The 24,591-nt window shown below is 44.0% G+C and overlaps 1 pseudogene; it reads right to left on the reverse strand.

Annotated features, from left to right (window-relative positions):
- Window positions 1-882: 882 nt before the first annotated feature.
- Window positions 883-18,168, reverse strand: LOC100430245 (uncharacterized; annotated as a pseudogene).
- Window positions 18,169-24,591: the final 6,423 nt, after the last annotated feature.

Here is a 24,591-nt window from a genome sequence, read left to right on the forward strand (position 1 = left end):
TACCTGTGACAAATATGACTACCCTGCCAAGTGCAAGAGAAAGTATAACTGGAGTGCAAAGGCTGAAAGACAAAATACCACCGGGACTGATTGAATGAAACACCTAAAAACTGTACACCACAGATTCAAGCATGGATTCTGTGGAGGAACATCATCTAAACCTGACAGAGCAGCTATGGCAGCAACCAGTTTATCTTAGGAATTTCAATGATTTTTCACTATTATTGTCACTATTATTATTTGTCAGTAAATGCTATGGTTTAACAAAATCTAAAAAAGAAATAAAAACACATAGGATTTCACTTTGTTACATGACCAACAGGTTCATACGCCTCCTGCACAGTAATAGACCAATTACACTGAGACAGCAGGGATGCAGAAGAGAAAACATGTAATTATCATGGGCAACCAGATGTGGAGCTGGGAGGAGATCCTCAAATTCATCTCCCGTAGGAGTTCTGAGCTGGGGTTTTTAAGGTGATTGTGGAGGATGAGAGGCTGGAGAATTGGGATTGTTGATTGGGCAGCACAAGAGAGAGAAAATAATCAGGATATGGAAACTGCATTCTTTGGTGGGCCAGCTCCTCATGGGGTCCTTCAGACCAGCTGGTGTCAGTGGGGTCCTTCAGATCAGCTGGCATCATGGGGTTCTTCAGATCAGTTGAGTCAGTGGGGTCCTTCAGATCAGCTGGTATCAGTTGGGTCTTTCAGACCAGCTGAGTCAGATAAACTGGGGTCCTTCAGATCAGCTGGGTCAGTGGAGTCCTTCAGATCAGCTGAGTCAGTGGGATCTTTCAGACTAGCTGAGTCAGTGGTATCTTTCCAATCAGCTGGTGTCAGTGGGGTTCTTCAGATCAGCTGAAGTCAGTGGGGTTCTTCAGATCAGCTGGTATCAACTGGGTCCTTCAGATCAGCTAAGTCAGTGGGGTTCTTCAGATCAGTTGAGTCAATGGGGTCCTTCAGATCAGCTAAGTCAGTGGGGTTCTTCAGATCAGTTGAGTCAATGGGGTCCTTCAGATCAGCTAAGTCAGTGGGGTTCTTCAGATCGGTTGAGTCGATGGGGTCCTCCAGATCAGCTGGTGTCAGTGGGATCTTTCAGATCAGTTGGTGTCAGTGGGGTCCTTCAGATCCACTGGAGTCAGTGGGTCCTTTACACCAGCTGAATGAATGGCATTTTTCAGACCAGTTGAGTCAGTGGGGTCCTTTAGACCAGCTGAGTTAGTGGGGCCCTTCAGACCAGGTTAGTCAGTGGAATCTTTCAGATCAGCTGGTGTCCATGCGGTTCTCAGCTGAGCAGTTTCTTCAGAATGCAGGACCCGAAGGACTACCTCAAAGGGAATTTTTTTTTTTTTTTTTTTTTAGAGACAAGGTCTCATTGTATTGCTTAGGCTGGTCTCAAAGTCCTGGGCTCAAGCAGTCCTTCCACCTCAGCCTCCTAAAGTGCTAGGATGACAGGCACAAGCCGCCTCACCCAGCTCAAAGGGAAATCTTAATGTTTCATAATGTTTAGGTGTTATCTATAGGATAGTTTAGGGGGAATAATTTAAGGTCTACATGATTTTAGAACAATAGGCACCAAACAACTGTGAAGAAGCAGGTCAGGGAGCAGGCTGACCTACTGATTAATGCTGAGTGTGCTGCAAGCTGGGTTAATTTTCATTTATCCCCCGTTTTCTTCCTTGGTTACTTTTATAAAATTTATAGGGGCAGTGTCAGCTATGTTCCTAGGGTGGTCTTGAGCTCCTGGGCTTAAGTCATCCTCTACCTCACCATTCTGAATTGTTGGGATTACAGGCATGCACCATACGTGTGGCCCAATGTGCAGAAGTTTAAGCAGTTTAAGCCAGTTCACTTTTCTTGAAAAGATAGATGCCAGATGTGCAAGTATATTCTGATTCATGTTCTGTGGTCAATGGTTTGGATGGATGATCAGGGACTTGGAAGGAACATGATTGGATAATTGGTGACAAGGAAATTTGGGGAAGAGGTATGTGGATAGACCTCTTGAATGGGAAAATAATGAAGATATTTGTGTCCCATGTGAATGCTTACCAGAGAGTGATCTCAGAAGTTATTTATTAAAATAACAAATTGATTAGCTAACCCATTCTGTAGATACCAGTTAGCCTCATTCTCTAGGAACTCCTGCCATTGCCCAGTGGGCTCATGAATAAAGTGGCCATGGTGGCAAGGATGGACATTATGCATGGGCTTAGTAACATGGACTTCCACTCACCAAGGCTGATCTGGCTACAGCCACTGCTGAACGCCCAATCTGTCAGCAGCAGAGACCAACACAGAGTCCCTGATATGGCGTCATTCACCAGCATGGTCAGCTACCTGATGGCAGATTGATTACATTAGACTATTTTCATCTTGGAAGAAGCAGTATTTTGTTCTCATTGGAACAGAAATTTACTCTGGATAACAATTTTCCATCCTTACACACTGCTTCTGCCAAAATTACCATTTGTGGACTTATAGAATGCTTTATCCATTGTCACGATATTCCACTCAGCATTGCTTCTGATTTAGGAACTCACTTCTCAGCAAAACAAGTGTAGCAGTGAGACCATCCTCATGGAATTCACTGGTCTTACCATGTCTCATGAACCAATGGGTGTGATAAGATGATAGGATTATTTGAAGATGCAGTTACAGCACCAGCTAGATGGCAATGTATTGCAGAGCTGCAGCAGTATGTTCTCCGGGGTCTAAATGTGCTCTGAATCAGCGTCCATCATATGGTGCTGTTTCTCCCATAGCCAAGATTCACTGGTCCGGGAATCAAGGGGTAGAAAAGGGAGTGGCACCACTCACTATTATCCCTAGTGACCCACTAGCAAAATTTTTGCTTCCAGTTTCTGAAACCTTATGCTACACTGGTCTACTGGTCTTAGTTCCAACAGGAACAATTCTCCCACCAAGAGACAGCAATGATTCAATTGAACTGGATCTTAAGACTGCCACCCAGTCACTTCAGACTCCTTATACCTCTGAAACAACAGGCAAAGAAGGGAATTACTGTGCTGGTTGGTGATTGATCCTGTCTACCAAGGGGAAATTGGACTGCTACTTCACGATGAAGGTAAGGAGGAATATGCCTGGAATACAGGAGTCCCCTGAGTGCATCTCTTAGTATTGTCATGCCTGTGATTAATGTCGATGGAAAACTACAACAGCCCAATCCAGGCAGGACTACTAATGGCCCAGTCCCTGCAGGAATGAAGGTTTGGTTCACTCTACCAGATAAAGAACCACAACCAGCTGAGTGAGGTGCTTGCTGAAGGCAAAGGACATACAGAATGGGTAGTGGAAAAAGGTAGTTATAAATATCAGCTATGATCACATGATCACTTACAGAAATGAAGACTATAATTATCATAAGTACTTCTCCTTTTTTAAATTTATTTTTTATTTTTAAATTAATTATTATTAATAGAAATGGGGTATCACCATTTTGCCCAGGCTGGTCTCAGATATACTCTCCTTGTTTTGTAATGAATATGTATAAAATATCTTTGTTTTCTTTCCTCTCTTATTTCCTGTCTTGTAACATAAAATGTATTGACTCTATATCATAGTATTTAACTATTTTACATTTTACGTCATAGTGTTTAAGTTATGAGATATTGAGAAGAACAAACATCATTTAAGGACTTTGCCTTCTCTTCTGGGGAAGAGGTAGTGCATTTTCAGTTGTATGTGGAATGATTGTATCATGTTGGGTGGAATTATGACCTTGTCATTGTTTTTATTTGGAGAATAAGAATGGTTTCAGAAGATACATGTGGGTGCCAAGTTGACAAGGGGTGGACTTGTGACAATTAATTTTATGTGCCAGCTTGACTGGGCCATGGAATGCCAAAATATTTGGTTAAATATTATTCTGGATATACCTGTGAAGGTGTTTCTGGATGAGATTAGCCTTTGAATTGGTAAACTAAGTAATGCAGATTGTCCTCCCTAGGGTGAGTGGGGCTCATCCAATCCTATGAAGGGCTGACTAGAGTAAAAGGCCAAGTAAATGGAAATTTACACTCTGTCTTTGAGCTAAGACGTCATTCTTCTGGTTTTGGACTCAGAATCAGAATAAAACTTACACCATTGGATCTTCTGGTTCTAAGGCTTTCAGACTCAGGCTACAGTCCAGTATATACAAGAGGGTCTTAAAAAGTTTACGAAAAAATGCATACTATGAAAAAAACTATGCATGGATTAAAAAAATAAATTCTTACTAACTTTATTATAACATGTCTGGACAGGATCTAGTTTGAGACACTAAGAAGGGTAAGAAATCCGTTTGAAAAGAGCCCCTTGCTCTGTGGCTGGGGAGTGCTGGAGGTTAGCTTCCTCTAAGCCACTGAGCTATCAGGTCACTGCAGACAGCCTTGTCTGTGGAGACTTCCCATGCCAAGCAGGCCAGCCCCGTCAGGGAGAATGGCAGAAAGCTCGTGTGTGTCCTGGGGAGATGGTCAGAGGGAGCCACCTTCCAGCTGAACCCCAATAAGTACTTGTAGCTCATGGTGTAAATGCCCTCCAGAGGTTGCAGCTGTCTACCCAAGGGTCCCGGCCAGCCCCTGTGCAAACTCCTTTGGAGGGGTTGGGGGAGGACACAGATGGGGGCGTAGGAGGTGTGTGGCCCTGACTCAGCTTCCTGGTTGCATCCTAGTCTAGTATGGATGTTTGAAGTCACGTGGACGTGGCCTCCCCTTTGAGGCTGGTGAGGGCATTTGAGGGCAGTTGTGTGCTCCTGGCCTGGGGCTGTGCCTTTGTGGCCGTGTGCGCCGTGTGTGTGTGTGTGTGTGTGTGTGTGTGTATGTGTGTGTGTGTGTGTGCGCGCGCGCGTTGGCAGGGGAGGGAGGGAGGTGCCCTAGTTGTGCACTGTGCTCTGCAGCCCAGCGCTCTGCGGAGGCTTCTGTGATGCAGCAGCGTGTCTTACACGGAGGGAACTGTCCTTCCCCTGCCACGTTCAGGCAGGTGGGCAGGCTTTTTTGGTTATTCTGAGGGGCGGTGGGGAAGGGCAGCTGCACCCCACCCAGGGATCCAGAGCTGCTGGTCAGGAGCTGGAGAGGGGCCCAGTTGACCTGGGTCTGTTTGCATTTGGGCTTCCTCTGAGTGGGGGGTGGTGGAAAAGGCTGGTGTTCCCCTTGGAGATGCACCTTCCCTAGTGATTGTGTTGGCAGGGTGAGTCTGATCCTCTGTGCCACAATGATCAAGGACAAGGAATATTTTCCAATTAACTTCCTGGTTCTTGCGAGTGTGGCTTATGACCTTTGTGGCCTGTTGATTATAAGGCACACCCTGACATTAGAAATGATAAGATGAGAGAGTGCGCCTTAGCATCAGTGAGATAGAGTGTCACCATCTGACGCTCTGGGACTGGGCAGAGCCCAAGTCCTCTTCCCTGGAGTGCTTGGCCACCACCTTGCCGTGCAGGGGGCTCCCTGCCTCCCTTCCCTGCACTCTCACGGTTCCTTCTTTCCAAATTCCATCCGCACAGCTTCCAACCTCAACCTTTTCCGCCTTCTGCAGAAGCAGATGTTCCCACAAGGAACACGGGAGGTGCCCAGGATGGGTCTCCAGCATAAGGCCGAGCCTTCTGGCCTCGGGTTGACTCCGGGTGGCACTGTCAACTGGAGGCCACGAGAGCTGCCTTGGACGTGCGGGGCAGGCGTGCAGCGGCCACTCACTCATGGAGCACTGCTGCAGCCGGCAAGTCTGCCACTGCTCATCCTCTCAGTCTTGCTCCCAGCTGCGCCTTGTCGTTACATGTTTTAGATGTACAGCTTTTGTATGTGTGTGGTTTGTAAATATTTTGTCCCAGTCCATAGCTTATCTTTTACATCCTCTTAAGGAGTGTTTTGCAGAGAAAAGGTTTTTTTCTTTTTAATTTTGGTGAAGTCTGATTTATCAATTTTTTTTCTTTTTAAGGATCTGCTTTTGTTGTCATGGTTAAGAATTCCTCAATGACTCCCAGTCCCAAAGATTTTCTCCTTTTCCTTTTCTTTTCTCTTTTCTTTTCTTTTCTTCCTCCCTCCCTCCTTCCCTCCCTCCCTTCCTTCCTTCCTTCTTTTCTCTCTTTTCTTTCTTTTTCTTCCTTCCTTCTTTCTTTTCTCTCTTTTCTTTCTTTCTTTCTTTTTTTTTTTGTTTAGATGGAGTTTCGCTCTTGTTGCCCAGGCTGGAGTGCAATGGCGTGACCTCAGCTCCCTGCAACCTCTCCCTCCTGGGTTCAAGCAATTCTCCTGCCTCAGCCTCCCAAGTAACTGGGATTACAGGTGTGTGCCACCACACCTGGCTAATTTTGTATTTTTTAGTAGAGACAGGGTTTCTCCATCTTGGTCAGGCTAGTCTCAAACTCCCAACCTCAGGTGATCTGCCCACCTCGGCCTCCCAAAGTGCTGGGATTACAGGCGTGAGCCACCATGCCTGGCCTTCTTCTACATTTTCTTATGATCGTAGCTCACTGTAGCCTCAAACTCCCAGGCTCAAGCGATCCTCACTCCTCAGCCTCCTGAGTAGCTGGGAGTACAGATGTGTGGCACCATGCTCGGCTAATTTTTAAAGTTTTTTTGCAGAGATGGAGGTCTCACTATATTGCCCAGGCTGGTCTCAAACTCCTGGCCTCAGGCAATCCTCCCACCTCAGCCTCTCAAGCAGCTGAGAATACAGGTGTGTGCCACCATACCCAGCCTGTGTTTTTTTTTTTTAATAGACTTTATTTTTTAGAGCAGTATTAGGTTCATAGCAAAATTGAGCAGATGATAGAGTTCCCACACACCCCCGACACCCCACAATACACATGCACAGCCTCCCCCATTATTAACACCCTTCATCCCAAGTAGTGCATTTGTTATAATAATGACCCTACATGGCCACATCATGATCACCCAAAGTCCGCAGTTTACATGTGGGTCCCTCTTGGTGTGGCACGCTCTGTGGGTTTTTTTTTTAATTTTTTGAGGTGGGGTCTCACTCTGTCACCCAGGCTGGAGTGCAGTGGTGCAATATCGGCTCACTGCAACCTCTGCCTCCCGGGTTCAAGCGATTCTCCCGCCTCAGCCTCCGGAGTAGCTGGGATTGAAGGTGCCTGCCACCACACCTGGCTAATTTTTCTATTTGTAGTAGAGACAGGGTTTTGCCATATTGACCAGGCTGGTCTTGAACTCCTGACCTCAGGTGATCCGCACACCTTGGCCTCCCAAAGTGCTGCGATTACAGGCGTGAGTCACCGCGCCCGCCTGCAGGTTTTGATAAATGAATATCCGCTGTGCATCCACTGTTATAGCATCACACACAGCAGTTTCACTGCCCCAAGAGGGCCCTGTGCTCCATTCATTCATCCCTTCCTTCTAATCACCACTGATTCTTTTCCCATCTCCTTGGTGCTGCCTGTTCCAGAATGTGGTGCAGTGGGAATCCTACAGTATACAGCCTTTTCAGCTGGCTTCTTTCACTTAGCAGCATGTTGTTACTTTCTCATGTCTTTTCATAGCATGACAGCGCATTTCTGTTTAGTGCTGAGTGGATGGACTGTCTGGATAGACTATGGTTATCCACTCACCTACTGAAGGGCATTTTGGTTGCTTCCCACCTGTGGCAGTTACAAATAAAACTGCTTTAAATTAAAAAAAAAAAGAAAAAAGAAAGACAAAAAATAAGAGTCTCTTTCAGAGCAACATGAATTCTGCTAAAAGTGAAGAAAAAACAAACATCAAATTCATGGTGAAGCTTGGGTAGAAGAATGGTGAAATCACTGATGCTTTATAAAAAGTTTATGGGAACAATACCCCAAATAAATCAGAAGTTTGCAAATGGAAAACTCATTTTAAGATGGGACAAGATGATGCTGAAGATGAAGCCTCTGGCAGCAAACCATCCACATCAATTTTTGAGGACAAAATTCATCTTGTTCATGCCCTAATTGAAGAGAACCAATATGCACTATAGCCAATACCACAGACATCTCAATTGATTCAGCTTTCACAATTCTGACTGACAAATGGAAGGTGAGCAAACTTTCCACTCAATAGGTGCCAAATTGTTGCACCCAGATCAGCTGCAGACAACAGCAGAACTGTCAATGGAAATTTTAAACCAGGGCAATCAATATCCTGAAGCATTTCTTTGAAGAATTGCAACAAGAGATGAAACATGGCTTTACCAGTAAAATCCTAAAGACAAAGCACAATAAAAGCAATGTCTTTACTTATAATACCTGATCCAAAGAAAAAAGAGCAATGTCTACCAAGTAGTGGAAGTAGTTCAGTCAATGCAAAAGTGAACTAGTTAAGAGCAGAGGTCATGGCAACAGTTTTTGGGATGCTCAAGGCATTTTGCTTGTTGACCTTCTGGAGGGTGAAAGAATGATAACATCTGCTTATGAGAGTGTTTTGAGAAAATTAGCCAAAACTTTAGCAGAAAAATGCCTGGGAAAGCTTCACCAGGGAGTCTTTCTCCACCACAATGCTCCTGCTCCTTCTTCCCATCAATCAAGGGCAATTTTGGGAGAGTTTTGATGAGAATCATTGGGCATCCACCTTACAGTCCTGATTTGACTGCTTCTGACTTCTTTTTGCTTCCTAATCTTAAAACATCTGTAATGGGCACCTATTTTTCTTCAGTTAATAATGTAAAAAAGACTGCATTGACATGGTTGGATTTCCAGGACGCTTTGTACTTTAGAAATGAACTAAATGGCTGGTATAATTACTTACAAAAGTGTCTTTAACTTCATGAAACTTATATTGAGAAATATGGTTTATGTTTTTTATTTTTGTCTTTTAATTCCATTTTTAAAAACAAACTTGTTGAAGTTCCCTTGTATAGTATCTCTTATTGGTTCTGTTTCTCTGGAGAACCCAGAAACTTTAGCATGTTCTTTAAAGACATAAAGCTAACTACTACAATAATTATTTTTTCTTTTCTTTTTCTTTTTTTGAGATGGTAGTTCTCAGTCTGTCACCCAGGCTGGAGTGCAGTGGTGCAATCTCGGCTCACTGCAGTCTTTGCCTCCCAGATTCAAGTGATTCTCCTGTCTCAGCCTCCCGAGTAGCTGTGACTACAGGCGCTCGCCACCACACCCAGCAAAATTTTGTATTTTTAATAGAGACAGGGTTTCACCATGTTGGCCAGGCTGGTCTCAAACTCCTGATATAAGGTGATCCACCTGCCTTAGCCTCCCAAAGTGCTGGGATTACAGGTGTGAGCCACCGTGCCCAGCTCTTATTTCTTTTCATGGCAGAAGCACTGAGTACTATTAGAATAATTAATCACATAAAATACTCTTTTTTTTTGAGACGGAGTTTTGCTCTGTTGCCCAGGCTGGAGTGCAGTGGCACCATCTCAGCTCACTGCAATCTCTGCCTCCCAGGTTCACACCATTTTCCTGCCTTGTAGCAGGAAGAGCCACAGACAAAACCCCTCAGACACCAAGTTAAAGAAGGAAGGGGTTTATTTGGCCGGCAGCATCGGCAAGACTCCTGTCTCAAGAGCTGAGCTCCCTGAGTGAGCAATTCCTATCCCTTTTAAGGGCTCACAACTCTAAGGGGGTCCACGTGAGAGGGTTGTGATCGATTGAGCAAGCAGTGGGTACGTGACTGGGGGCGGCATACACTGGTAATTAGAAAGGAACTGAACAGGACAGGGATCTTCACAGTGCCTTTTTTATGCAAATAAGCTATTAGGTCAGGGGTCATTCTTTAACTACCAGGCCCAGGGTGTGGCGCCGGGCTGTCTGACTGTGGATTTCATTTCTGCCTTTTAGTTTTTACTTATTCTTTCTTTGGAGGCAGAAATTGGGCATAAGACAATACGAGGGGGTGGTCTCCTCCCTTAACCTCAGCCTTGCAAGTAGCTGGGACTACAGGTGCCCGCCACCACACCCGGCTAATTTTTTGTATTTTTAGTAGAGATGGGGTTTCATCGTGTTAGCCAGGATGGTCTCAATCTCCTGACCTTGTGATCTGCCCACCTTGACCTCCCAAAGTGCTGGAATTACAGGTATGAGCCACCGTGCCCAGCTCCACATAAAATACTCTTTAAAGCAGACCACTTATACAAATATTTTTTAAATAAAGAAGGAAGCTTCTAATAAAAATGGCAGATTGACTTACCTCTTGTGCTAAAGATCCCACTAAAATACTAAAGGGTGGGTATGGAAGGTATGACTCTACTGGGGAAAAGGGAATGTGTTGGGAGGAAAGCTGAGTGTTGGGAGAGAAGCCGAGGCAGGGCTTGCATGTCTGACAAAATGTAAAAGAGTCTTGGAACATGTCCATGCTTCCACTCAAATGGAGTAGGCACGTTCCCAAGACCAGTCCTGTCAAGCAATTCAAACCAAGTCAAAACCAGGTCCAGGGTCTAAAACCCCTTGTGGCCTTTGGAACACCAAGCTCTGTGCTAAAGGGTGGAAGGCTACCCTGATGCACCATAATCTAAGCCTAGGGCATAAAACCCCTTGTGGCTTGGATAGAATCCAGGGCTAGTGGCTCTGGAATGTGTCCAGACTTTCTGGCTCCTTGCTTCTTGCTCTCCCAGGGTTGGTTGTGTCTTGAGTTAAAAGAACCTGCTCTCCACTATCTCAAGTAGCAGAGCAGATGCTAAACCATCACAGCTGTAAATCATATGCTTACTGCAACACTTCCTTTCAACCCCCACATTCTCACCACCTGTTTCTTTGTTTGATCACCAATAAATAGTCTGGGCTTCCAGAGTTCGGGGCCTTCATTCTTAGCGATGGCCCCCTGGACCCACTTTCTCTCTCAAACTGTCTTTTCTCATTCCTTTGACTCCGCTAGACTTCGTCACCCCCATGACCTGGTGTTGGGTCTGATCATCCCAACAGAATGGAAGAAGAGATGCCAGCAGATGAATCACTTCAACACATTTTAGGAAAATGGAGAGGCAGTGAGGGAGTCATGATGATACAGTGAAGGGGAATTGTTTAATTATGAAGTAAGTGAGTGAGAAGCCTCAGGTAGGATGCCTCCACTGGGGATGGGGAGGCCTCTTTCACTGGCAAAGAAGATCCACCAGAATGTAGGGGTTCAATGTTCCCAGCTTCATCAGGATCTTCCCATATGTCCCCATTCCAAAGAACAGAATCCCATTCTTTCCCAATCAATGCCCTCACTTTAACAGCAGACCCTGTGAGGATAAGACTTAAAATTGTTTTGTAATTCAGCCATTCCCTGAGCTCATCATTTAACCACTTTGGTGACAATAGGAGCAACCAGCTAACCTCTTTGTGGAGGCTAAAGTAACTCTATCATGGATGCTAATCTGCCACGTCGACTTCTGATTAACCCCGGTTCCAGGAATGCCGCTATGATTTTGATTTTATCTATACTTTATTTTCCTTTTTTTTTTTTGATGGAATCTTGCTTTGTCACCCAGGCTGGAGTGCAGTGGCATGATCTTGGCTCACTGCAACCTCTGCCTTCCAGGTTCAAGTGATTCTCCTGCCTCAGCCTCTGAAGCAACTGGGATTGCAGGCATGCACCACCATGCCCAGCTAATTTTTTGTATTTTTTTTTTTTTAAGTAGAGACGGGGTTTAACCATGTTGGCCAGGCTGGTCTTGAACTCCTGATCTCGGGTGATCTGCCCGCCTCAGCTTCCCAAAGTGCTAGGATTACAGGCATGAGCCACCTTGCCCAGACTACTTTATCTATACTGTTACTCTAAAGTCTATTTTCAGATCAAAACAACCCTGACCATAAGTCTTGCCCTTAAGCAGACTCATATAGCATTCTTGCCTTTCCCTGAGGGGTGAACTTCAATTGGCCTACACATTCCTTCCCTATGGTTTATAAGCCTTGGGGCTTGGAAGCAATGGCACAGAAATCCACAGAAGCCACCTGAGACTATGCTTCTGTTCGGATTTCCCTTTTAAATGTTTCTCTCTGAGAAACTGGATTTGTCAATCTCTCTCTCTTTTTTTTTTTTTTGGCTTCTCAGCTTTCTGCTTGGTCTTTGATGGTAGGTTTGCATAGACTTGCTCACCATGGGACATTCATTATATTTGTCAGTTTTCTAAAAATGTTTGAAAGTATCATGTGCACAGTCACTCAGCTCCTTGTTTCTTGTAAGTGGTTAATGAGGAGTTACTTTGATAGAGATATTTTGCTTACCCCTATTGCTAGAGCACACAATGGATTATCAGTGTTCTCTTTATCATGGGAAGTTGAGTTATTAGCATCTTTAAATCTAATCAGATTAGAGATCCAATTCCAGAAAACTCAGAATCATCCAGAAAATTTGTCCTGATTGGCACAGTGGCTCATGTCTGTAACCCCAGCACTTTGGGAGGCTGAGGAAGGAAGCTCTCTTGAGGCCAGAAGTTTGAAACCAGCCTGGGCGACATAGTGAGACCCTCATCTCTACAAAAAATAAAAAATTAGCCAGGGCACACATTTGTAGTCCCAGCGACTTGGGAGGCTGAGGTGGGAAGATAGCTTGAGCCCAGGAGTTTGACGCTGCAGTGAACTACGATCACGCCACCACTCCAGCTTGGGTGACAGAGCAAGACTGTGTCTCTTAAAAAAGGAAGAAAGAAAGAAAGAAAATTCATTCTTAACATTTTGTTAATCCAGAAGCACTTTTGGTACCAAAAGCCTCTCTTAGCTTGAGTTCTTTAGAGAAACAGAACCAGTATGAGATATATATATATATATATATATATATATATATATATATATATATATATATAGTCATGCCTTATTTAATGACAGAGATATGTTCTGAGAAATGCATTGTTGGAGAAATTCATTGTGCAAACATCATAGAGTGCCTTTATACAAACCTAGATGGCATAGCCTACTATACTCCTAATATAAAGAGTATAGCCTATTGCACCTAGGCTACAAACATTTACAGCATTTTGTCAACTGAAAAATGAAGAGTTCATAAATCTGAAAAGTAGAGCCTTACTTCTCACAAAGGGCTGCAGACTGCAGGATGACCATTCTGACGCTGGGAAGCATAGCCTCCAAACAGAATCCAGAAACAGACACCTCGAGGGACGGACAAAGGGAACAGAAATTTATGCTGAGTAGGGTGGCCAAATAGATGTACTCAATAAGCTATAGGAAGAGTGATGAATAGTTATAAAAGGTGAAAAATGTGCATGCGCAATTGAGCTTCATGCTTTTCCATGGGACCCACGTTAAAAAAAATGGCAGGGTTACTATAATCCAAGCGTGGAGTTTTCAACCCTCTCACATCAAAAGCTGAAGCAGAGGACATGAAAACCCTCACTGTGCATTCTCCATAGAATGTCCAGAGCCACTTTCTGGTCAGCGGTCTTGTATCAGGCAAAGAAGCAAGGGAAGCATCAGGTCATTTGTTGATATGTGTCTGATCCTTCCTTCCTTCCTTCCTTCCTTCCTTCCTTCCTTCCTTCCTTCCTTCCTTCCTTCCTTCCTTCCTCTTCTTCCTCCCTCCCTCCCTCCCTCCCTCCCTTCCTCTTCTTCTTCATCTTTCTTCTTTCTTCTTTTTTTCTTTTTTCTTTTTGAGACAGAGTCTGGCTCTGTCACACAGTCTGGAGTGCAGTGGTGTGCTCATAGCTCACTACAGCCTCAAACTCTTAGGCTTAAGTGGTCCTATGACTTCAGTTTCCTGAGTAGTTGGGACTACAGGTGTGTGCCACCATGCATGGCTAATTAAAATTTTTTTTTTTTTTTTTTTTTTTTTTTTTTTGTGGGAGTAGATGCTGGGTCTTGCTATGTTGCCTACACTGGTCTCGAACTTATGGCCCCAAGTGATCCTCCCACCTCAGCCTCCCAAACTACTGGGATTACAGGCATGAACCATAGTGCCTGGCCCTGAGAACTCAGTTTTGCAGGCTACTTTGGGGTCCCCTTGGCCAAGAGATGGTCCTTTCAGTCATTTGGAGGGCTTATAATTTTATTTTTAATTGGCAATGTTTTTGTACTGAATACTGTAGGCACTTGTAACACAATTGTAATGGTAAGTATGTGTGTATCTGAACATAGAAAAGGTACAGTAAAAATACAGTATGAAAGATAAAACACCTGGTTGAGGTGGCTTACTCCTGTCATCCCAGGCCTTCAGGAGGCTGAGGTGGGAGAACAGCTTGAAGCCAGGAGTTTGAGACCAGCCTGGGCAACATAAGGAGACCCCATCTCTACAAAAAATAATAATACTAAAAAATGGTAAAAAGTGATACATCTGTATAGGACAGTTACCCTGAATGGAGCTTGCAGGAGTGGAAGTTGCTTTGGGTGAGTCAGTAAGTAGCAAGTGAATGTGAAGGCCTAGAACATAACTGAATAGTACAGTAAACCTTATAAACACTGTACACTTAGGCTACGCAAAATTTATAAAAAGTATTTTTCTTTAATAATAAATTAGTATACATAGGCTACTGTAACTTTTTTATTTTATGCACTTCTAATTTCTTTCAACTTTTTGACTCTTTTGTAATAATAGCTTAAAACACAAACATTGTACAGCTGTACAAAAATATGTTCTTTCTTTATATCCTTGTCCTATTCTTTTTTAACTTTTAGATTTTTTTCTTTTTAAGCTTGTTTTTTTTTTTTTTTTTATCCAAGATACAAACACATTAGCCTAGGGTCAAGATCATCAATATCACTGTCTTCTACCACCACGTCTTATCCCACTCAGGGGCAATAACATGTATAGAGCTGTCGTCTCCTATAATAACAATGCCTTCTTCTGAAATACCTCCTGAAGGACCTGCCTAAGGCTGTTTTACAGTTAACTTAAAAAAATATATAACTGAAAGGAGTATACTTTAAAACAACAATAAAAGTCTGGGCGAGGTGGCTCACGCCTGTAAATCCCAGCACTTTGGGAGGCTGAGGCAGGCGGATCACCTGAGGTCAGGAGTTCGAGACCAGCCTGACCAATATGGTGAAACCCTGTCTCTACTAAAAATACAAAAGTTAGTCGGGTGTGGTGGTGGGCGCCTATAGTTGCAGCTACTCAGGAGGCTGAGGCACCAGAATTGCTTGAACCCAGGAGGCAAAGGTTGTGCTTAGGGAGGCTGAGACAGGAGGATTGCTTGAGACCGGGAGTGCAGGACCAGCCTGGGCAAGGCAGTGAGAACTTGTCTCTAAGAAAAAAAAAAAAAAGAAACTAGCCAGGTCTGGTGGTGCATACCTATACTCCAGCTACTTTGGAGGCTGAGCGGCAGCAGAATCACTTGAGTCCAGGAGCTTGAAGTTACAATGAGTCATTGCACTCTAGCTTAGGCAGCAGAGTGAGATCCTGTCTCTAAAAAAAAGTAAAAAAGAAAAAAAATGAAATTGGTTCACACAATCATGTAATTATGAGGGCCGAGAAGTTCCAAGATTTGCAGTCAGAAAACTAGAGAACAGGGAAAGCTGATGGTGTAAGTTCTAGTTCAAGTCCAAGTCCAAAGGCAGGAGAATACTGATGTTCCAGCATGAAGATAGGCAGAGAGTAAATTCTCCTTCATTTAACCTTTTGTTTGATTCATGTCTTCGGTGGATTGGATGAGCCTCACCCACATCAGAGAGGGCAATCTGCTTTACTCAGTCTACTGATTCAAATGTGAATCTCACCAAGAAACAATCTCATAGACCCACTGAGAATAATGTTTAATCAATAACTGCGCACCCCATGACCCAGTCAAGTTCACAGATAAAGTTAACTATTATAGTTTATTTTTCCTGATTTGCCAACTTTGCAAATTAACAGTTAACATTTCCAGAGGAAGATGAGGAAATTAGCTCTCTCTTTTTTTTTGTTGAGACAGAGTCTTGCTCTGTCGCCCAGGCTGGAGTGTAATGGCATGATCTCAGCTTGCTGCAACCTCTGCCTCCCTGGTTCAAGTCATTCTCCTGCCTCAGCCTCCCGAGTAGCTGGGACTACAGGCGCCTGCCACCACGCCCGACTAATGTTTTGTATTTTTAGTAGAGACAGGATTTCGCCATGTTGGCCAGGCTGGTCTCGAACTCCTGGCCTCAGGTGATCCACCCACCTTGACCTCCCAAAGTGCTGGGATTACAGGCATGAGTCAACATGCCTGGCCGAAATTAGCTCTCTTAAACTTTCTCCTGTCTTTACCCTGACCGCAAACCTTCAAAACAGTATATTACTATTTTTTACATTATTAAGATTTGCAATATTTATGTTCTGTTGTATAATAATAATTCTTATGCTTGTTTAGCATTGGTTCATATCTGAATGGATCCAATGCTCACTGCTAGTCCCTTCTTACCATTTTTGATTTCTCATACCCAATTTTTTAATATCATTTGATTCATCTCTTGCATGGCTGCATGTTATCATCACCATGTTTTATTCACCATTGTGAATGTTTTCTGTTACCTTTTAAATGAGCAACACTTTGCCTGTTTATAAAATTACTGGGGTGTATTTTTTCCCATTTACTCAGAACTCTGTAAGCATTCCCCCTTGGCCTTTTAGCTCTGAGTGTTGCTGTGAGTAAGTCTGAGGCCTGATTTAAAAAAACTTTATAGGTGTTATGTTTTTCTCTACTTGGTTTTCTTTTTTCTTTCTTTCTTTTTTTTTTCTGAGACAGAGTCTCGCTCTGTCACCCAGGTTGGAGTGCAGTGGTGTGATCTTGGCTCACTGCAAGCTCCACCTCCTGGGTTCATGCCATTCTTCTGCCTCAGCCTCCCAAGTAGCTGTGACTACAGGCGCCCGCCACCACGCCCGGCTAATTTTTTGTATTTTTAGTAGAGACGGGGTTTCACTGTGTTAGCCAGGATGGTTTTGATCTCCTGACCTTGTGATCCACCTGCCTCGGCCTCCCAAAGTGCTGGGATTACAGGCATGGGCCACCGCGCCCGGCCTCTCTGCTTAGTTTTCTATGGCATTCTTCTTTTTTTTTTTTTTTTTTTTTTGTAGAGACAGTGTCTCATTATGTTGCTCAGGTTGGTCTTGAACTCCTGGTCTCAAACCATTTTCCTGCCTCAGTCTCCCAAAGTGCTGGGATTACAGGCGTGAGCCAGCGTTCTTTTTTTTTTCTTTAACTGTTGAACACTCTGTAATTATTAGATAAAATTAATAGTACTTTACAATTATATATATCACTTTACAGTTTACGAAGTTATTAAGTAGACATTTGTTTTGATGCCCCAACATAAAATTTAACTTCTTTTCCTCCCTTCTCCCCTCCATCAAAGAAAGACTAAGGAACATTTCATCAGAAAAGGTGATAAAAGTGCATCAATCTGTACAGAACTACAAAGAATAAAGGGGAGGAGGGTAGGACCCTGAAGAGGGCCACAGGGACTTCAGGAAGGAGAAAACCAGAGTGTTAAACGTGAGGAAAGCCCAGGGGTCACAGGGAGTTAGCCATCATAAGGGGCAGGTTGTATTCACTACATAAAAGGAGGGGCACACAGCATATGTTTCACATTCTAAAACAATATGACGAGATCATAACTGAAGAGCTGAAGTTGAATTTTGTGGTTTCTCAGAACACAAGTAGAAGATGACCACCAGCCATGGTTTCTGAATAAACTGGGTTCAAAGTGCATCTGGTTGTAGCAGAGGGCTTCCTTGGACTCTGATACTAGAAATTTAACAAAGGTAATTCGAGGAGCTGCGATTTTACATAGTGGTGGCATCCTAGGGGGCATCTATTGCATCAGTCAAGTTTAATATCTCACAATTGTGGAAAAGGAGTTTACGAGCAGGTAATACTTGGGCCATCTCTTGCAGATTCTTGCTGTAAGGACTGCAAGTTTCTCCAGAGAAAGCACTTGCCTGGGTATGACTCAGGGCCGGGCAAAAATTCACACTATGAGTCTGGTGGAGGGAAGGTGGAGAAGTATGCCCTGTCGGCCCACATTCCCATAATTCTCTAACCTCACATCTCTGTAGGGGTCCCTCTGAACAGGGTCCAGGTATCCCCATTCCTCTGAGTAAGGTGCACAGCCACATCCTCAAATGTCACAAACTGCTGGTACCTGACTGTCAGGAGCACAGCTGCCTGGTCTCCCGGGCTTTCCTCATGGGGAAGAGCAGGCACCTGGGGAACAGGTGGAGCCCTAGTGAGTCCCTGTTCCATGTCGGTGGCCTGTGCAAAGTGAGGCTCTGGAGTCAGACTCTTAAACTGGGTCTCCAAAAACTGAAATTGGACCCTTGGTGATCCTGCTGCTTCCTGGGCTGGTATTTTCTCCATCCCTGTTTTGGAGGACAATGACCATCGCAGCTCGCATCAGGACATGACCACTGGGTCCTGATGGCAAGGCCCGCCCTCGGTCCGTGGGGTGAACTGGAGCTGAAGAGAAATAGGCCCTCATACCCAAGCCTCTGCACACTCTTGGGGAAGGAAACCACTGTCCCATATTCTTTACATTATCCTTGTTATTTAGGATCTCCAGGATTGGCTTCAGTGTTCATGGTTCTTTGTCATTATTTTCCTGTAAGAGTGCCCTTTTATTTAAATATTTCAGTTCATTTATTTGACAGAAATTTTCTTCAACCATATATATATTTATAAGTATATATACTGGGGAGAGAAGCTATTTCTCTTACTGTCTCCTGTCTCTGAAGAGGAGGAAGTAAAAGTTGAAAAACAACAGGAATGATCAGTGGCAAGACCAGCCAGTGCCACTGATGACCAGGCCTGAGGTTAAAAGATTAACCCCCCACTGTAACCACACATGCTCTCAATCTATCACGACCCTTTCACGTGGAACCCCTTAGAGTTGTAAGCCCTTAAAAGGGCCAGGAACTCTGTCTTCAGGGAGCTCGGCTCTTAAGATGCTCCCGGCCGAATAAAAACCTAAAAAGCTCTTCCTTCTTTAATCCAGTGTCTGAGGAGTTTTGTCTGTGGCTTGTCCTGCTACAATAGAAATATATACAAATATATATAAAATATATATATATATATATATATAAAAATATATATATATTTTGGTGGCGGGGACAGAGTCTCATTCTGTCACTCAGGCTGGAGTGCAGTGGCATGATCCTGGCTCACTGCAACTTCCACCTCCCAGGTTCAAGCCAGTATCCTCTCTCAGCCTCTGGAGTAGCTGGGATTACAGGTTGTGCACCACCACACCCGGCTAATTTTTGTATTTTTAGTAGAGATGGGGTTTCACCATGTTGGCCAGGCTGATCTTGAACTCCTGACTTCAGGTGATCTGCCTGCTTTGGCCTCCCAAAGAGCTGGGATTACAGGCGTGAGCCACCGTGCCCATACTCAACCATATCTTTGAATACGTTCCCATTCTAGTTGTTATATTTCTTTTTTCAAAACACCAATCACGTATCTGTTGTATCTCCTTGATCCATTCTCATCAGCGTCTCTGCAATCACTTTTATCCCTTTGCACTTTTCCATTTTGTTTTGGGTGATTTTTTTCAAGACTGGCCTCCATGTACTATCTATGTTTTCATAGTATGTATTTGACTTCTTGCTGTTTCTATAATGAATTTTTCATTTTTATGGTGGCTTTCCTGTTATTTCCAATTTCTCAGTTAAGTTCTACCACATCACTTTTTTCTCTCTTTTTAAAAATATGCATCTGTTATTTTCCCTTGTATCTTTTTTTGAAAAAGTCCATGCTTTCTTTAACTTTTGCAAGTATAGAAAAAATATGTCTGACATCTTTCTTTTGCTTGCTGGAATAACTTTCTAAAAATAGACTTTATTTTTATAGGACAGTTTTAGATTTACAGAAAAATTGAGCATACAGTACAGATAATTCCCATACAGTTCCTACATAGTTTCACCATTATTAATGTCTACATTAGGATGGAACATTTTTTACAATCATGGAAGTGATGTTGATACATTACTATTGACTAAAGTCCATAATTTATTCAGATTTCCTTAGTTTTTACCTAATGTCATTTTCCTGTTCCAGGGCCTCCTCCAGAATATCACATTACCTTTAGTTTTCATGTCTGCTAGGCTCCTCTTGGCTGTTACAGTTTCTCAGACTTTCCTCGATTTTGATGACCTTGAAGTTTTGAGGAGTACTGGTAGGAGTATTATAGGATGCCCCCTACTGGAATTTGTCAGATGTTTTTCTCATGATTATACAGGGATCATGGCTTTTGGGGAGGAAGATCTCAGAGGTGAGTGCCATTCTCGTCACATTGTATTACCATGATTTTTTTTTTTTTTAGTTTTTATTTTTTGAAATGGAGTCTTACCCTGTTGCCCAGGCTGGAGTGCAACGGTGCGATCTTGGCTCACTGCAACCCCCGTCTCCCGGGTTCAAATGATTCTCCTGCGTAGCTGGGATTACAGGCGCCTGCCACCACACCCAGATAATGTTTTTTGTATTTTTTTTTTTAAGTAGAGACGGGGTTTCACCATGTTAGCCAGGCTGGTATCCAACCCCTGACCTCACGATCCGCCCTCCTCAGCCTCCCAAAGTGCTGGGATTACAGGTGTGAGCCACCACAGCTGGCCATATTAGCATGATTTATGACTGTTGATGCTGACTTTGATCACCTGCCCAACGTAGTGTTTATTAGATTTCCCCGCTATAAATTTGCTCCCTGTCCCTTCCATACTGCACTCTCAGGAAGGAAGTCACTATAAGCAGTCCATGCTTAAGGAGTGGGGAGTTCTGTTCCCCGTCCTTTACGATGGGACAGCTACATAATTTATTTGGAATTCTACAGAGGATGCTGGGGTAACTTTTTCTGAAGTGTTTTTTGATCATCTGTCTTTTGTTTGCTATTATTTTTCCCTTTTCATTGGGGAGGGGTTTTTGTTCATATGTATTAATTCAGATTTATTTGCTTATTCTGCAACTTAGCTCTCAAAAAAAAAAAAAATAGCTCTCAAATAAAGAGGGAATTTTTTTAGAGGGAATTGGCAGTTCTGACTCAATCATGTTGTAGCTAACCAAGAACCAAGTTGACATTTCCTCTGCTCGATAACTTCTCTCTCCCTCTTTTTTGCATCCCCCTTCCTCCACGTCACTTTTGGAAAAGCACCTCAGCTCCCGGTGGCTGTCAGGGCTTATAGGTAGATTTCATTTAGATATTTGCTGTTTAATTACCTGTATTCAACTGACTCAGCAGCGGTAAAATTGGTTGTGTGGGCCCACTCTCCTCGCTTTGCCTCTCTCCATGCCATTTTCTCCAGTCTGGAAGGGGGAAAATGAAGGAGGCATCCACACTGGCCTGTCATCAGCCCGGCCTCCCCGCTGCTGTGCACACTGGGTTCTTGTTGAGGGGTGTTCTCTACTTCTTCCATGACCCCCCCAAGCCCCTAGTTTTCACTGTGCCAGTAAAGGATTCTTAATTCTTAATTCCTTTACTAGGTCACCTGGAGCAGAGCAGGTATCTGCTCCAGGCGACCTCCCTTGTTTTGGTTCCAATTTTCACTACACTTGGCGGATATTTCTTATGGTCAATGATCTGGGCTGTAGCCATTTTCTATTTTCTTTTCTTTTTTCTTTTTTCTTTTTTTTGAGACGGAGTCTTGCTCAGTCGCCCAGGCTGGAGTGCAGTGGTGCCATCTCGGCTCACTGCAAGCTCCGCCTCCCGAGTTCACGCCATTCTCCTGCCTCAGCCTCCCGGGTAGCCGGGACTTGAGGCGCCCGCCACCACGCCCGGCTAATTTTTTGTATTTTTAGTAGAGACGGGGTTTCACCGTGTTAACCGGGATGGTCTCGATTTCATGACCTCCTGATCAGCCTGCCTCGGCCTCCCAAAGTGCTGGGATTACAGGCGTGAGCCACCGCGCCCGGCCGCCATTTTCTATTTTCAGTGCAGATAAAATCTTCTTTTCTACTACTAATTTTACTGTTAATTTTGGTGTATTCAGGAGAGGAATGAGTAAACATGCCTTTACTGTACCATCTTTTATGGAAACTGCTTATCCTTAATCTCTGTCTTCTTCAGCTTTGCTGGTGTGACTTGCTCTTGATTTTTCTCCTATTGCTGTGCTGTTTCTCAGGCTCCTTTTCCAGCTCCTCCAGCTGCCTGTAAATTCTGATATTCCCCAGGAGTCTTTCACTGGCCCCTCTCCCCACCCACCCCACCCCTGTTCTATATCAAGCCCCCACTCTACTCTGGGGCCTACAGAGGCCAGGCAGATAATGTGATTAAGTGAAGTGAAATATCATTTATTTTTTCTTCTCACTATTGACCTTGGCAGAGTCATTTATTTTTTCATGTGGTGTCTTCAATAGAAGCTTTTTTCAGGAATATTCTTTTTTTTTGAGACGGAGTCTCGCTCTGTTGCCTAGGCTGGAGTGCAGTGGCATGATCTCAGCTCACTGCAAGCTCTTCCTCCTGGGTTCACGCCATTCTCCTGCCTCAGCCTCCCGAGTAGCTGGGACTATAGGTGCCCGCCACCTCGCCCGGCTAATTTTTTGTATTTTTTTTTTAGTAGGGAAGGGGTTTCACCAAAGCCAGGATGGTCTCGATCTCCTGACCTCATGATCCACATGCCTTGGCCTCCCAAAGTGCTGGGATTACAGGCGTGAGCCACCATGCCCAGCCAGGAATATTCTTTATTTCCATAAAGATATAGGTTTTCTCCAACTTTTTTTGTTTTTTTTTAGATGGAGTCTCACTCTGTCACTCAGGCTGGAGTGCAATGGCGCAATCTTGGCTCACTGCAACCTCTGCCTCCTGGGTTCAAGTGGTTCTCTTGCCTCAGCCTCCTGAGTAGCTGGGACTACAGGCGCCCGCCACCACACCCGGCTAATTTTTTGTATTTTTGGTAGAGACGGGGTTTCACAGTGTTAGCCAGGATGGTCTCCATCTCTTGACCTCGTGATCCACCTGCCTCAGCCTCCCAAAGTGCTGGAATTACAGGCGTGAGCCACGGCGCCCGACAGGTTCTCTCTAACTTTTAATCTTGCTTTTGGTTTTTCACTTTTGACAGATGCAGGCCATAAACATAATTCTCTTTACTCTTTTGCTACAAACAGTGATAAATAATAACTGTTGACCTCAGAGTCAGGGACAATAGGGAGTGGTGGAGAGTATGGAAAACCTTACAGAGTATGTGCCACGTAGAAGTGCACACTACATATTCTGTTTTCTTCAAAAGAAAATGGAAATATGGAGGGGTATGTGTGTATATAACTTTCCATTTTTAATGTTTTGGCAACTAATTATACTGTGTAGCAATAGTAAAGATGTGGAATCAACCTAGGTGCCCATCAACAGTGAATTGGATGAAGACAATGTGGTACATATGCACCATGGAATACCATGCAGTCATAAAAAAGAATGAAACCGTGATCTTTGCCGTAATGTGGACGCAGCTGGAGGCCATTATCCTAAGTGATTAACACAGAAACTGAAACCAAATATTGCATGTTCTCACTTATAAGTGGGAGGTAAGCATTGGGTAAACATGGATATAAAGATGGCAACAATAGACATTGGGATGTGTTAGGCCATTCTTTTTTTTTTTTTTTTTTTTGAGACGGAGTGTTACTCTGTCACCCGGGCTGGAATGCAGTGGTGTGATCTCGGCTCACTGCAACCTTTGCCTCCTGGATTCAAGCGATTCTCTTGCCTCAGCCTCCCGAGTAGCTGGGATTACAGGTGCCCACCACCACGCCTGGCTAATTTTTGTATTTTTAGTAGAGATGGGATTTCACAATATTGGCCAGGCTGGTCTCGAACTCCTGATCTTAGGTGATCCATCTGCCTTGGCTTCTCAAAGTGTTGGGATTACAGGCACAAACCACTGCGCCTGGCCATGTTAGGCTATTCTTGCGTTGCTATGAAGTAATACCTGAGTCTGGAAAATTTATAATGAAAAGAGGTTTAATTGGCTCATGGCTCTACAGGCTGTACAGGCATGGTGCTGGTATTTGTCAGCTTCTGGGGAGGCCTTAGGGAGCTTTTACTCTTGGCAGAAGGTGAAGCAGGAGCAGGCATGTCACTTGACCAGGGCAGGAGCAAGAGAGTTAGAGTGGGAGGTGCCACACACTTTTAAAACACCAGATCTTGCGAGAACTCACTCATCACCAAAGCGATGGTGCTAAGACATTCATGAGGGATTCGCCGTCATGATCCAAACACCTCCCACCAGGCCCCACTTCCAATATTGGAGATTATAATTCAACATGAGATTTGGTGGGGACATATATTCAAACTACATCAGGGGTCTACTAGAGAGGGGAGGGAGGCAGACAAGGGCTGAAAAACTACCTTTTGGGTACTATGGTCACTACCCCAGTGATGGAATCATTGTCCCCAAACCTCAGCATCATTCAGTATACCTATGTAACAAACCTGCACGTTTACCCCCTGAATCTAAAATAAAAATTGAAATTATTAAAAAAAAAGATAATTGCAAGTCACTTAAAAAAAATGCTGTGTAGGCCAATACTACATAAGGCAAACCAAATAGATTTGCTGGCCACGTTTGGCCATAGGCCACACATTTAGAGCCTCTGGTTTGATGTGTTTTATCTCAGTGGCCTGCCTTTCTGACGGCTTCACCTACGTGGTGGGAGGCTGAGGGTGGCGACTTGGGATTTGTATATCTCTGCTCTCCCTTGTGAAGGGGTGAGGTGGGATTATGAGTAATCTATTTGCACCAGGAGCCTCTTGGGAAAGAACTCGCCCAAAGAGAAGAAGGCACTTGGCATGATACGCTCAAC

The sequence above is a fragment of the Macaca mulatta genome, chromosome 11 (genome assembly GCF_049350105.2).
Source record: "Macaca mulatta isolate MMU2019108-1 chromosome 11, T2T-MMU8v2.0, whole genome shotgun sequence".
Taxonomy (NCBI): Eukaryota; Metazoa; Chordata; class Mammalia; order Primates; family Cercopithecidae; genus Macaca; species Macaca mulatta.